Source organism: Dendropsophus ebraccatus, chromosome 7, assembly GCF_027789765.1.
Source record: "Dendropsophus ebraccatus isolate aDenEbr1 chromosome 7, aDenEbr1.pat, whole genome shotgun sequence".
Classification (NCBI taxonomy): domain Eukaryota; kingdom Metazoa; phylum Chordata; class Amphibia; order Anura; family Hylidae; genus Dendropsophus; species Dendropsophus ebraccatus.
In genome coordinates this window covers 118,094,479-118,108,298 of record NC_091460.1, presented here as the reverse complement: position 1 = coordinate 118,108,298, position 13,820 = coordinate 118,094,479, and positions in this window count along the sequence as shown.

Below are 13,820 nucleotides of genomic sequence, written 5' to 3'. Positions count from 1 at the left end.
CAGAGGATCGCAAACCCCGGTAATAGCGATTCATGTAAACTGTGTTCCCTGCTTTCCCAGATGCATCCAGAGGTGTTTCCATCACTTTCTTAACATTTTATTTGATATTTTTAGTTGAACCAGATTTCCAAGTAAATGACCGTATGTTTTGAGCCGCATGTCTATTTTTTCCCACGGCCGGAGTTTCACCCGCACATTTACAGCCGCATAAAAAATACAGCCGCACAGTTACAGCGTGTGAATCCAGCCTAAACCTGAACAGGTCCCTAAAAATATCTGATTTTGAAATTTTACTGAAAATTTGGAAATTTGCTGCTAATGTTTTAAGCTTCCTATTGTCTAAAAAAAATGAAAGTTTGTTTAATAAATGCCGCCAACATAAAGTAGACATGTTGCTAATGCTATTTAATATATAATTTATGTGGTATAACCACTTTCTGTATACGCAAAAAAGTTTCAAAGTTGGAAAAATGCAGTTTTTCAAATTTTTTCACATTATTTGTTTTTTTTTCATAAAGATTCGTTATGAGTATCGACTCCAATTTACCAGAAATGTAAAGTACAATATGTCACGAGAAAACAATCTCAGAATCAGCTGGATAGGTTAAAGCATCCCGAAGTTATTAATGAATAAAGTGACACTGGTCATATTCATAAAATTTGTCTCTGTCATTAAGGCCATTTCAGGCTCTGTCCTTAAGGGGTTAAAGGGACCCAGGTCGTTTTTAAATTGTCCAATTTCACTCTTAAAGGGACCAATTTCATGCTTAAAGGGACCCATTTCGCTCTTAAAGGGACTCAGATCGCTCTTAAAGGGACCCAGGTCGCTCCTAAAGGGACCTAGGTTGCTCTTAAAGGGACCAATTTCGCTCTTAAAGGGACCAATTTCACTCTTAAAGGGACCCATTTCTCTCTTAAAGGGACCCAGGTCGCTCTTAAAGGGACCAATTTCACTCTTAAAGGGACCAATTTCACGCTTAAAGGGACCCATTTTGCTCTAAAAGGGACCCAGATCGCTCTTAAAGGGACCCAGGTCGCTTTTAAAGGGACCCAGGTTGCTCTTAAAGGGACCCATTTAGCTTTTAAAGGGACCCATTTAGCTCTTAAAGGGACCCTTTTCGCTCTTAAAGGGACCCAGGTCGCTCTTAAAGGGACCAAGGTCGCTTTTAAAGGGACCAATTTCACTCTTAAAGGGACCCAGGTCGCTCTTAAAAGGACCCATTTTGCTCTTAAAGGGTTATATTTCGCTCTTAAAGGGACACATTTCGCTCTTAAAGGGGGGCGTGGCCTGCATCTGAGGAGACCGGACATGTTCTTGCAGAGCTCCGTCCTCAGCTACAATCAAGCATTCCCTGCTTTGCTTATTCCACTAGACTGACACCGGGAGACCTCGGGAACTCCTCCACGACATACCGGGATGCGACACACATCTAGAAAGGCATCGGCAGCCGCCAGAAAAAAGGCAAGGGCCTCGGTTCCCGCAGCGCCGGCTTTTCAAGATGGCGCCGGCTCCCTCCCGAACTCACTTATCGATGCTATAATAGCCAGTGCGGTGGAGCCGTGGGAGGACTCCCCTGCACCCGTTCATGAAGCTCTTTGCCGGGAGGTGAGTCTTGCCAGCTTATCACCTACTAAGGCAGAGAAACGGAGAAGGAGGAAGACTAGAATCACTGAGGCGACTAAACGGCGATTAGCGGTAGAAACGGACCAAGCTTTGGGAGCAAAGTCATGCTCTGACTTATGTCTTCCTAGTTTGTTTGATGATACTTTTGACTCTACTACTGCCGAATGTTTTATCCAGCCGACTGGAGATATGGATGTTACACATGCACACCGAGATGCCCTAGCGACTCTTCCTGCTTTGACACCTAAGACTCTCTCTCCTCTGGCGGTGCCGTTTACTACTGTGCCTTCTTTACACCTGTCTGGTGACATGGACGGTTCTGCTCCTCACTGCCTCTCAACGTGTACTGCTACCTCGGTTTCCCCACGACACTTGACAGCGCAGGTACCCAATGTTTCCACAAATTCCAAGCACAACTTCTTCTCCTTTGGATGCTGTTTCTCATGATCTTGCTAAGCATTTGGATTTTCTTCTTGCGTCCCCAGCTCCATTGTCTATTTCCACTGTTAAAGAGATGATCGCAACGCTAAGAGACTCGTTGTTACAGACACTGGACCATGCTTTTGCATCTCTTTCTTCCCTGGTGAGAGCAGCGGAGGATAGAGCATTGTTGGCTGAACAAAAGCTCTGCGAAGTCATTGGAGCTCACAATTCCTTGACAACTACGTGTGAGAAATTGGAAGCTGAGCTTAAACTCCTGCATGACAAACAGGGAATTTTGGACGATGTTCAAAGGCGTAATAATATTAAACTGCGGGGAGTCCCCGAAGCTGTTACTCTTTCTGAACTCCCATCCTATACTCAGAAACTCTTGGGTACTGTGCTCCCCAACTGCTTATCTACGGATTTACAAGTTGACTGGGCGAAACGTCTTCCGAGACCGGTTCATCTTCCATCTGATGCCCCGAGGGACGTAGTGGTTCGGGTTCACTACATGCATGTTAAATCGAAATTCTTGGCAGCAGTGAGGGACAGACAGCATCTTCCGTCTGAATATTCGGGTGTCACAATTTACACGGATTTGTCCCCAATAACTTTGCGAGACAAAGGCATTTCTTATAGGTGGATAAATTCCTCACAATTACTGATCTCACACCAGAAGGTGCAACACCTTGTTATTAACCCGGAGGAGGCCCGGCGTTTGATGTCTATCTGGAACTTAGCCTAAACATTTTAGCCTGGACTCTTGGTCTCACCATAGGTCCCTGTAAGGTCTCTGAATAGGCCGGACTCTGTGCCCCTACCACTCATGCCAAGTGGCGTGATTGTCCGCCCGTTTCCTGGCATGATGTTTCTAAGCTTTTATTACTCCTATTGTTGAGCATCATATTCTACCTATATTGGTACTGTGTTTGATGTTTGTATCCTTTACTACCTTTGCGATTCTTTCTTTTATATTCAGTTTTGCTAGCATGCTCTAACATTCCCTATCTTTTTGTTTGTTTGTCTTCGTGTTTATTGATCTCCGATTTGACTTGCTCTGCTACCCCCACATGATTATATATGTATATGTCTTTCCACGATCCTGAGCAAAGTCGAGTTTTCTATTCATCAGCCTATATCTGCTCTGTTCATATAGTAGCATTGTCATTTCATGTCGCTTATATATATGCAAAAAAATCTTAATAAAAACTATTGAAACAGAAACCAATTTCACGCTTAAAAGGACCCATTTCGCTTTTAAAGGTACCCAGATCGCTCTTAAAGGGACCCAGGTCGCTCTTAAAGGGATCCATTTCGCTCTTAAAGGGACCCATTTCGCTCTTAAAGGGACCCATTTCACTCTTAAAGGGACCCAGGTCGCTCTTAAAGGGACCAATTTCTCTCTTAAAGGGACCAATTTCACGCTTAAAGGGACCCATTTCGCTCTTAAAGGGACCAAGGTCGCTCTTCAAAGGACCCATTTTGCTCTTAAAGGGACATATTTCGCTCTTAAAGGGACCAATTTCACACTTAAAGGGACCCGTTTCGCTCTTAAAGAGACCCAGTTCGCTCTTAAAGGGACCCAGGTCGCTCTTAAAGGGACCTAGGTCGCTCTTAAAGGGACATATTTCGCTCTTAAAGGGATTAATTTCACGCTTAAAAGAACCCATTTCGCTTTTAAAGGGACCCAGATCGCTCTTAAAGGGACCCAGGTCGCTCTTAAAGGGAACCAGGTCGCTCTTAAAGGGACCCATTTCGCTCTTAAAGGGACCCATTTCTCTCTTAAAGGGACCCATTTTGCTCTTAAAGGGACCCAGGTCGCTCTTAAAGGGACCCAGGTCGCTCTTAAAGGGCTAATTTCTCTCTTAAAGGGACCAATTTCACGCTTAAAGGGACCAATTTAGCTCTTAAAGGGACCTAGGTCGCTCTTAAAAGGACCCATTTTGCTCTTAAAGGGACATATTTCGCTCTTAAAGGGACATATTTTGCTCTTAAAGGGACCCATTTCGTTCTTAAAGGGACCCATTTCGCTCTTAAAGGGACCCAGGACGCTCTTAAAGGAACCCAGGTCGCTCTTAAAGGGTCCAATTTCACTCTTAAAGGGACCAATTTCATGCTTAAAGGGACCCATTTCGCTCTTAAAGGGACTCAGATCACTCTTAAAGGGACCCAGATCGCTCTTAAAGGGACCCAGGTCGCTCTTAAAGGGATCTAGGTCGCTCTTAAAGGGACCAATTTCGCTCTTAAAGGGACCAATTTCACTCTTAAAGGGACCCATTTTTCTCTTAAAGGGACCAAGGTCGCTCTTAAAAGGACCCATTTTGCTCTTAAACGCAATATTTCACTCTTAAAGGGACCCAGCTCGCTCTTAAAGGGACCCAGGTCGCTCTTAAAGGGACATATTTCGCTCTTAAAGGGATATATTTCGCTCTTAAAAGGACCCAGGTCGCTCTTAAAAGGACCTAGGTCGCTCATAAAGGGCTCTAGCGACATTGGTCTCTTTAAGAGCGATATGGGTCCCATACCTTTTGGAGTGACTCTGGTCCCTTTAAGAGCAACATGCGTCCCGTCCGTTTAAGAGCAACTTGGGTCCCATCCCTTTAAGAGCGACTTGGATCCCTTTAAGAGCGACTTGGGTCCCGTCCCTTTAAGAGCGACTTGGGTTCCTTCAAGAACGACTTGGGTCCCTTTTAAAAACGACTTGGGTCCCTTTAAGAGCGACATGGCTCCTGTCCCTTTAAGAGCGACTTGGGTCCCTTTAAGAGCGACTTGCGTTCCTTTAAGGGCGACCTGGGTCCCTTTAAGAGCGATCTGGGTACTTATAATGGTAAAGATCATTGATCGGTTACCATGACAATCTTACTCAGGTCAGTGAGACAAAATCATTAAGGACCTTCCATATATTACATCTTCTATTGGCCAATAGTGGACATGTGACTGTGGATGGTGTGATACATTGCCTGACAAAACCTTAGAGTTCCTATTGGCTGCTATATCTCAGCTATTTGCATATGTGCTGTGATTGGCTGTTAGCGGTTAGAGTGTGGCCATTATTTGCAATGAGCCATTATTTTCTATGGGAAATTTGGGGTCTTTAAACGTAAATTTCTTAAAAACGACAAATCTGATCGAAACGAAAAATACCACACACACCACACCACACACCTCCGAGGGCTTTGAAACACAGTTTGAACGGAGTCTGTGTGTAAAGCGGTTCGGGCTGTATTACGCGCAGAAAAATAGCTGGAAGAAGAAACGGAAGAAGAAGAAGAATACGGATTACAATATAGTGCTTTTCAAGCACTATAATAATGTGCTACATTAAGGTCTTTTTATGACTGGGGTCACAGAGAGATATAGGAGAGACACGGACAGTGGACCCTAAGCTGAAGCCTTGCTTACTGTCCTTGATGACATGCTGCGTCAGCAAGCAACTGGGCGACAGTCCCTAACCTGTATACGTGGAACACATAACGCAGACAAGACAACACAATAGAGAGTAGTCAGCAATTCAGGTCACAACAGTTGGGCAACAAAAGTACAAAATCAGGATCCAATATCATTGTCTAAAGTTAGGCAAGCGGTCTGGGCTGACGGCAAACAGGGAAAGTCAGGAAGGTAGAGCAAGATCAAGAGTACAAGGGAATTGGCAACAGACAATATAGCAGACATCAGGCAGAGCTCAACAACCAGCAAGGAAGTAAGGGCCAGTACACACTTTATAGGGGGTCAGAGGTCCAGTCCAGGCACTGATTGGACCAGCCCCTCTGATCCCAACAGAAACACCTATGACCCTTGGAGCTCAAGGGCAGGAAAACCTGCCACTCTCAGGCCCTGCTGGCAGGGCATTCTTCTAATGGTCCAATATAGGTAAATGAGGTATTTTGCTGAACTGGAGGTTGACGCATGAGTGACACATTTACCTAGCCCTGACTCTGGGTCAAGTCCATCAGTTGGATTCCTACCCCCTGCTAATGACAAAGCTTAAAGGCTGCACAAGATCATGTGCATGGCCAGGCCGGACTTCACACAGAAAGTAGGACCGGTGGAATACAGAAGCCATGCATCTCTGGGGAGGAGATATCGGTGCACTGGGGGTGCTGGGCCCACCTCCAGTACAGTAATGATCAGATCTTACTAATATACTTAGCTAATATATGGGTTTAAGTGGTAGATTTGTTTTAATATTATGGAGTATTTGTCTCCGGTGGTCAAATTTTTTTGTGAAAATAGTCTAACAAATGGAGGAAAGTTGTTTAAAACAATAGTGACTGAACAGTAAGTTAGATGCATATAAATTCAATTCCACATGTCTAAATTACCTTAAACTTAGAGATATTTTATAATATGGATGGTTTTATTAATTTAAATAGGTTTAGTAGGTCAGATAAAACATTTCTTTAATGTGTGTAAAATTGGAAATGATCACACTTACTGTATAATTTCAATATGAGGGCTTAGCTATTCAGCTAATAAAACCATAAATCAATAAATTTAAGTAAATTTAAGCTATCATACAGCTGCGGACTTTTACAGCCTAAGAGCAAATAAAATAAAGGAACAATGTGGAAGCAGCTCCATGTTTCAGAAGAATAACTAAAAGCTTCACTGAATAATTCTACTGCAATACAGAAAGAGAATGATGGGAGAGATGTTTACTTTTTAATCACTTATTTTTGGTCACATGCTTAAAAAAACATGTAATGACACCCTAGACCTGCAGGAAGTGGTGATTTCTTTTCAGTCTGACACAGTGCTCTTTGCAGGTGTTTAGCTGTTTTGGTTCAGTTCAGCAAGTTTACTCAACAATACTTACCTGTCCGCGCTCTGCCCGATGCCCCCCGCTAATCACAGCTCCTTCCACTTCCTGACTGACATGAGAGTGACAGCCCGCTCAGTCAGTCACTGATTGGCTGTCACTGCCGTGGCAGTGGGTTTTCACTCCTGAGATTAAAGTGACAGCCCACTCAGACAATCACTGGCCACTGCACTATGTTTCTTTGGCTACAGCCATTAGCGGTCTGTCACTGCAGAGATGAGAGTGACAGCCTGCTTAGCCAATCACTGGCCGCGGTGCTGTCCCATCTCACTGTCCCAGGGATTGGCTAAGAGTGATTTTGGTGGCTGCAGGGGACACTGGATAACAGATGAGAAGGACACTGGGGGACCACAGACAGTTAAGTATAGAGTGAACTTTGTGAACGACACTAAAAAAAGTGCGGTGTGTTTGAGGTTTGGTTCAGACGAACCCAAACTTTACGCTAAAGTTTGTTGAACCTGCTGAACTGAACTTTTGAAAAGTTTGATCATCTCTAGTTCCCATATGTGAGAGATGTGGTTATGGTGTCTCCTTGGGAAAATTTATAGACTAGGCATTGCTTTCTGGGAAATTTATACTATACAAACTAGCTCCTGTGTTTAGTGCCACATGTAAGATTAGTAGTATTGATTTACAGCCAAAATAGTCCCAAAAGATGACTTTGGTGAACCCGGTAATTATCCAGAATTTACACTCTTGCAAAAACAGCATTAACCCTGTCCCCAGGTGGACAAGGGTGGTTCTTTGTGGTATCTTTGAAAGACAGCTGTCATGCTTTTCTAAGCCCAGAATCCCTTTGTATGTCCTATAAGATTCCTCATGACAAATTGGTGGTCTACCTTAGGTTACATGCTACCATCGGCAGGGACATAATTTCCAAACAAGGTTACCGCTAGTAGGCAAGATTTGTGTGTCAATTAAAAGGCAGAGATGGAGTGGTCACAGGGAAGAAGTGTGGCGACCCAGGGGAACTGTGAACTGCTGAACACACCTCACTGACACTCTTGGATCCCTTAAAAAACATTTTTGAAGGACGATAAAGCCACCAAGGAACAATGAGGCATGACATGCATCATTGCACAATTACCTAGTACACTGTAACAGATTCATTTTTAGGGTATGCTCTCACTGGGAAAATGTGGCAAAATCCCGCCTGCTTCAGTGTCAGACCGCATCTCTATGGGACGGCTCACGCGCCTTCCCTCAAAGAATTGACATGCCAATTTTTGGAGCAGAGAGTGAAGGAGAGCGGAGGCACACAAGCCTTCCCATACAGATGCGGTCTGACACTGAAGCATATGAGATTCCGCAGCCAAGAGTTGCGCCACAGAATTCCGCCCCATTTGCTCAGTGTGAACTCTCTGCCGTGGAAATCTGCTCCTTTGCTCAGTGTGAACATACCCTTACAACTTGGCTTCATTGACGTCAAAGAATGAAGCTGGGCAGCTTTATAACCTGAGAAAATAAAGAGACTAATTCACAAATAACTATATAGATTTCAAGCTGTCATTTATGTTAGAGGGGACATTACATGGTATTAAGAACTGGGGTATGTGAACTTTTGATGAGGGTCATTTGGATATTTTTGGTTGTCATTATGATTTATAAAGAGTACACACAGTAGTTTGACAGTAAATGGCTTCAAGCAACCACTAACCATGAGTGGTAAAAAAAGTTTTTGTGTTATCATTCATATTCTCTTAAAAAAGCACAAGAAAGCAAAAATTCTGCCAGGGTATGTAAACTTTTGAGCACAACGGTATATCTCTAGAAAAGTCACAATGACAAAAATGGTGGTCCTTGAAGAGAAGAACAGAGCTTTTTAACAATCAAAACGAGACATGTCAACCTATCAAGCATTAACAACAGTGGAACCTTTTACTTCATTTGCTTTGCTATTTTATAAAAATCAGAGACATGAATAGTCAGCAGTAGTTCTGTAACTGCAAAGTGGAGAATGAGGAATTGTTGAATATTTTACCAAGCTTCTTGCATTTATTGAAAAAGTTTTTTTTTTAAACCTGAGAGAGACACTTGGGACATATGTTGCTATTAATGTGAAGTAACATGTTTTCAACACAATAAAATTTGAAACTTTTTATTTTATAGTAAAAATCTGAAGGAACAGCCTAAATTGCAAGAACATAATTCAGTTCAGAAAGCAGAATAGGAAACAGTCAAAACCAGACAAGCAATCGATGAGCACAAAAACAGAAGTTTACTGACAATTTACGGCAATAAGTCATACATTTCGGAAATTACCAATATACCAATAATCAGAAGTGGTTTTGTGGACTCCTCCAACAAAGTATTTGTCCACAATAAGAAATGAAAGACATTTTTTTCGATAGCTTCTAAAAATCCTAATTGACACCCTATTGCAATAAAAACAACTCATAAGAGGATAAAAACATGCCTCATCTATCGGAAATTCATTATTTTGCAGTAGAAAACAGTAGAAGGCTGTTTTGCAAAACCTTCCTTTTGGGAATCCCTTGTTGTACCAAAGCACTTACGGATTGAGTTTACCTGATACAATCATGGCAACTTAGGCCACTTGGGTTCTCAAAAACATTTTACTGATACACAAAGAAGTACACTGCACAAATTAATGTCATGTCTCATTTGTTTTTAAGTTAACTTACCACATAAAGGACAAAAGCCTCGATTCCTACTTATTAAAGGGGATATATGGCATCTGGTGAATATGGCATCTGGTTAGGGGCCTGGATGTTTATGGTCAAGCTTAAGCATTCAGGAAAAAACCTATCTCATCAGAAGATATTAAGTCATGATTTTCTACCAGGGTCAGCCAAAGCTCTGAGCTGTGGGGGGCTGCCCGGGGGATCATCTAATCGCCCTGACAGCCCAAAGGAGACAGCAGCGGTCTGCTGCTGTCACTTTTATTACACAGAGCGACAGCAGCAGATCTGTAACAGGTTGATCGTTGCCGTTTCAGCCAGTTGAAAGACAGCGGTCAGTTGACATCGCGCATATCGCCTGATCGTTGTATTCTATTACGCAAAACGATTATTGTTCGTAAAATGGCCGATAATCGCTTTGTGTAATAGCGCCTGTTATTAAGCATATTTCTCGCTTGCATAGACCGCCTGATATAGCTTCTGCTGCAGTCATTTATCTAACAGCCCGGCACAGGAGAGAGGGACATGGCATTTTTCAAAAATGTATTGACAACTTTAATTGCAATATGAAAAAAATATCATTATAAGGAAGAAGCAATGTAATTGGTAGGTTTGTTGTATTTGTTTATTTAATATATGGATTTATTTAGCATTTTTATGTTTTGTTTTCTTTTCATCCATATTTAATCCACCATAGAGTTTCTGCTTGTTCCTGCTTCACCTCAGTGGATGTAAACAACCAATTCACTCAAATGTCCTTTGAGATCCCATAAGTGGTTAAGAAGATCTGAAAAGATAATTTTATTATGTGGGTTATCGAAATGACGCAGAATAAATGGTTTCATAATTTAACTTGACGTTTGCATATAATAAATAATGTTTTCTTGATAAGGCTTGCAGAAAAAAAAGGTGAATCCTTTGCTCATGTGTTTTTAGTAGTTATAAAAAGCAAATATAATATTTAATACAGTAGAAATGGAACATAATCTTGAAATTTTCCAATTTTAGTATGGGAATGTTTTATTCAAATTAATCAAAATATATTTGTGAAAGATAGAATTAGCACTGTATTAATACTAAACCTTTATTTTTGTGCAGAACCATGCAAATTATAATGTCAGGATAAATAAATCTAGCCAGACTGACAACAGAATTAGATAGTAATTATTCAATGTTTTGAGGCATTGATAGGTGAATGCTATATTCAGTATGAAACCGCTACTGTACATTCTCTGATTGAAAAGGTCAGACCATCCTGATTTTTGTTTACCTCTCGCTACACTGACAAATACTTAAACCTAATATTGTGTAGGTCACCCTACTGCCACCAAAACAGCAAACATAGCAGACAGAGATGGAGCCTTAGTGATAGAACTAGAGATTGATGGCTTCATTGTAAAAGCTGACATCAGGTAAAGCAAACTCTTGCCATCGGTTGTGTTATAATGCAGTAGGCTGATTTCTTTAATGTTTTTTTGTTAAAAATTTTCTTAAAGGAGAAGTCCTGCAATTTTTTTTAAAATTAAAGATTGAATTGCCCCCCCCCCCCCCAAAAAAAAGTTATACAAATTACAATATAAAGGGCCGTATCTACCACTAGGCAACCGTGGTCCAGTACCTAGCAGGGGGGCAGCACCAGGGAGCAGGGGGGAAGGAAACAACATTTTTTTTTCTGTTTTAATTTTTTTAGTCACTTACCTCCCATCCAGACTAGCCAGTAAATCTGGTGTCTTTTCTGGCTGTTAAATTAATCCATGGGGGCCAGGCTGTGCTCTGTTGGGAAAGGAGGGGGGCGATTATACTTACCACTCTTGTCTTCTATCTTCACAATCGCAGCTCAGTCAATCAGCAGCTGCAGCGGGACAGCCATTGATTGGCTGAGTCAAGATAGAGGACTGGCAATAGTCAAGATAGAGGATAGAAGGCTGAAGCAGTAACTATAATTTTACTCCCCTTGGGCTTAAGGCTGTGGAAATGCATTATGGATTTCCACAGCCTTAAAGCTTCTTGAAAGGCTACTCAGCAGCGTTTTAACTAGCTTTTTGTATACTGAGCACCCGAGCAGCACATGGTTCTCAGTTGAGTATCAAGCTGAATGAAGCACCCCAATACTCGATTTAGCAGCTCAGCCAATCACAGGCCGGGACTGCAGCAGCCTGTGACTAGCTGAGTGATGCTGCAGCCACCAGGATCGGGAAGCTGTGGAGCACAGGAGAGAAGACCGGGAGTGGTGAGAGGTAAGGTGTCAGGTGTTTGGGTAATGGTCAGCTGTTGCCAGCGCATCCCTATTACCCAAAGCAATGCACGATCGGCGCCCTGCGATTTTAGGTCCAAACCTAAAACAACGATCAGCCGATGATCGTTGTTATTGTCTGATTCTTGTCTCTATTACACAGAACGATATTTGGCCAAATCAGCCCGATTTAGCCAATTATTGCTCCATTCAATAGGGCCCTTAGAGCACAGTAGAAGATCTCTGCAATGATTACATTTAGGAAACACATTTGCTCACATTTCTGTTGTGGTGTCTACTTTTAATGGAAATTATTACAGTGCAGGATCACGTCATGGTAGACATCAGCATTTGGTGGACCCCACTGAATTGTTTTAAAAAAAAAATCTAAATTCTTGTGTCAACATTCCTTTTAGAAGTAGTCGGTGACTAGTGGGTACCATGTTGTGTAGAAAGCTGTAACATATAACAATCATCATACAGGAAACAGTACGTGATGTAGAGCTTAGATGGAGATCTGTCTGTGGAGATGCTAATAAAAGAAGAAATTGCTGTTGGATTTCATCCCTGATTCCATGTAATGTATAAGAATATTACATAACTCAGCTACTTTCCCTGAGAAGTTGTAGATTTCCCAAGTGGCCCTCGCCTGGTTCTAGGACTATTTTAAGTAAGAACCAGGGGTGGTTTCACATGACACAACTGCCTAGATAGACTGCAAGCAAATTATTAAAGAAGTGCAAAGGATTGTGGGAAGTCAGTAATTTGTGACTGGCAAACATTAATTATGGATGGTGTGACAAAAACCACTGCTGTGACCCGCAAGCTTGGTTGATTTGTTTACTTATGTACAGCCATGATATTAGTAAAACTGCCATTCAGCAATGAATTGAAGGATGTATTAACAAGCCACAAGCCATTAATAGACAAATGCACCAATAAAATCAGAATAAAGTCCCTTCTTTTTAAATTAATGACAAGTACAATTATACACAGGCAAATGATAATGTTATTAATTGTATTAATGTGTTGACAAGAAGAGCCAAAATGAACAGCTTGAACACATTTGCACTGGATTTTGTATCCAAATAAATTAACATTTTTGTGCTGTCAGGCAAAGCTTTCTTTTTCTCTGGGGCGGACACATACTCGTCTTCTTTCTATACCAATGTAATCATAATCAGAAAAAACTTTTGTCAACAGGAAACTCCAATACTGATTGTAATGTATGCTAGTGTAGAATGTCATGAGAATACAAGGTCAGGGGTCTAATTGGCATTCTAAGGGCTCAGCCACACTAGCGTTTTTCTTTGTTTCTAACGGATCCGTCTATATTCATTAAACGGATGAGCACAAACTGATGAGCAGACTGATGCAAACGGATTGCAAAATGTTCATCTTTTTTTAATGGTCCGTTTGTATTTTGGCTTAAAAAAACTGACTTTTGTACATCAGTTTGCATCCATTTGCATCAGTCAGCATCCGTTTTTCTATCCGTTTATTTTTCTTCTTTGGTTTCTTGCTGCTTCTGCGCATGCTCAGTGCAAAAACGGATGAAAAAAACGGATGTGAACGGAAATACCTTCCGTTTTAGATCCGTCCTCATTGACTACAATGTAAAAAAAAAAACGGAAGTGCACTTTCCGTTCGTGATCCGTTTTTTTTAAGCGGAAAGAAAAAGAAAACACTATTTTTTCTTCCGTTCAAAAAAACGGATCTTGAACGGATTGCATGCAAACGGAGCACAATTAGGGCAAACGGCGCACACTAATATATCATGGGAGTCTATGGGGATTTTAACGGATCCGACAGTTTCTGTTTTGCTTACTCCAAAACGGAAAAGGTAGACGGAATGGTGCCGGATGGTCAAACACTGATGTGAACGTAGCCTAAGGCTTTATTCACACGTGCAGTGATTTTTTAGGACTGTGATTTTAGTCCGCTAGCTAGATCCTTGATTGCATCAAATTTTACATCCCATCCCTGGCAGCACATAAGCACACCATACCCCCACCCTTGGAGCCCATCCCTGGCAGTGCATCCCAGGGCCGGCATACTCATTTTCACCAGAACGGGCGT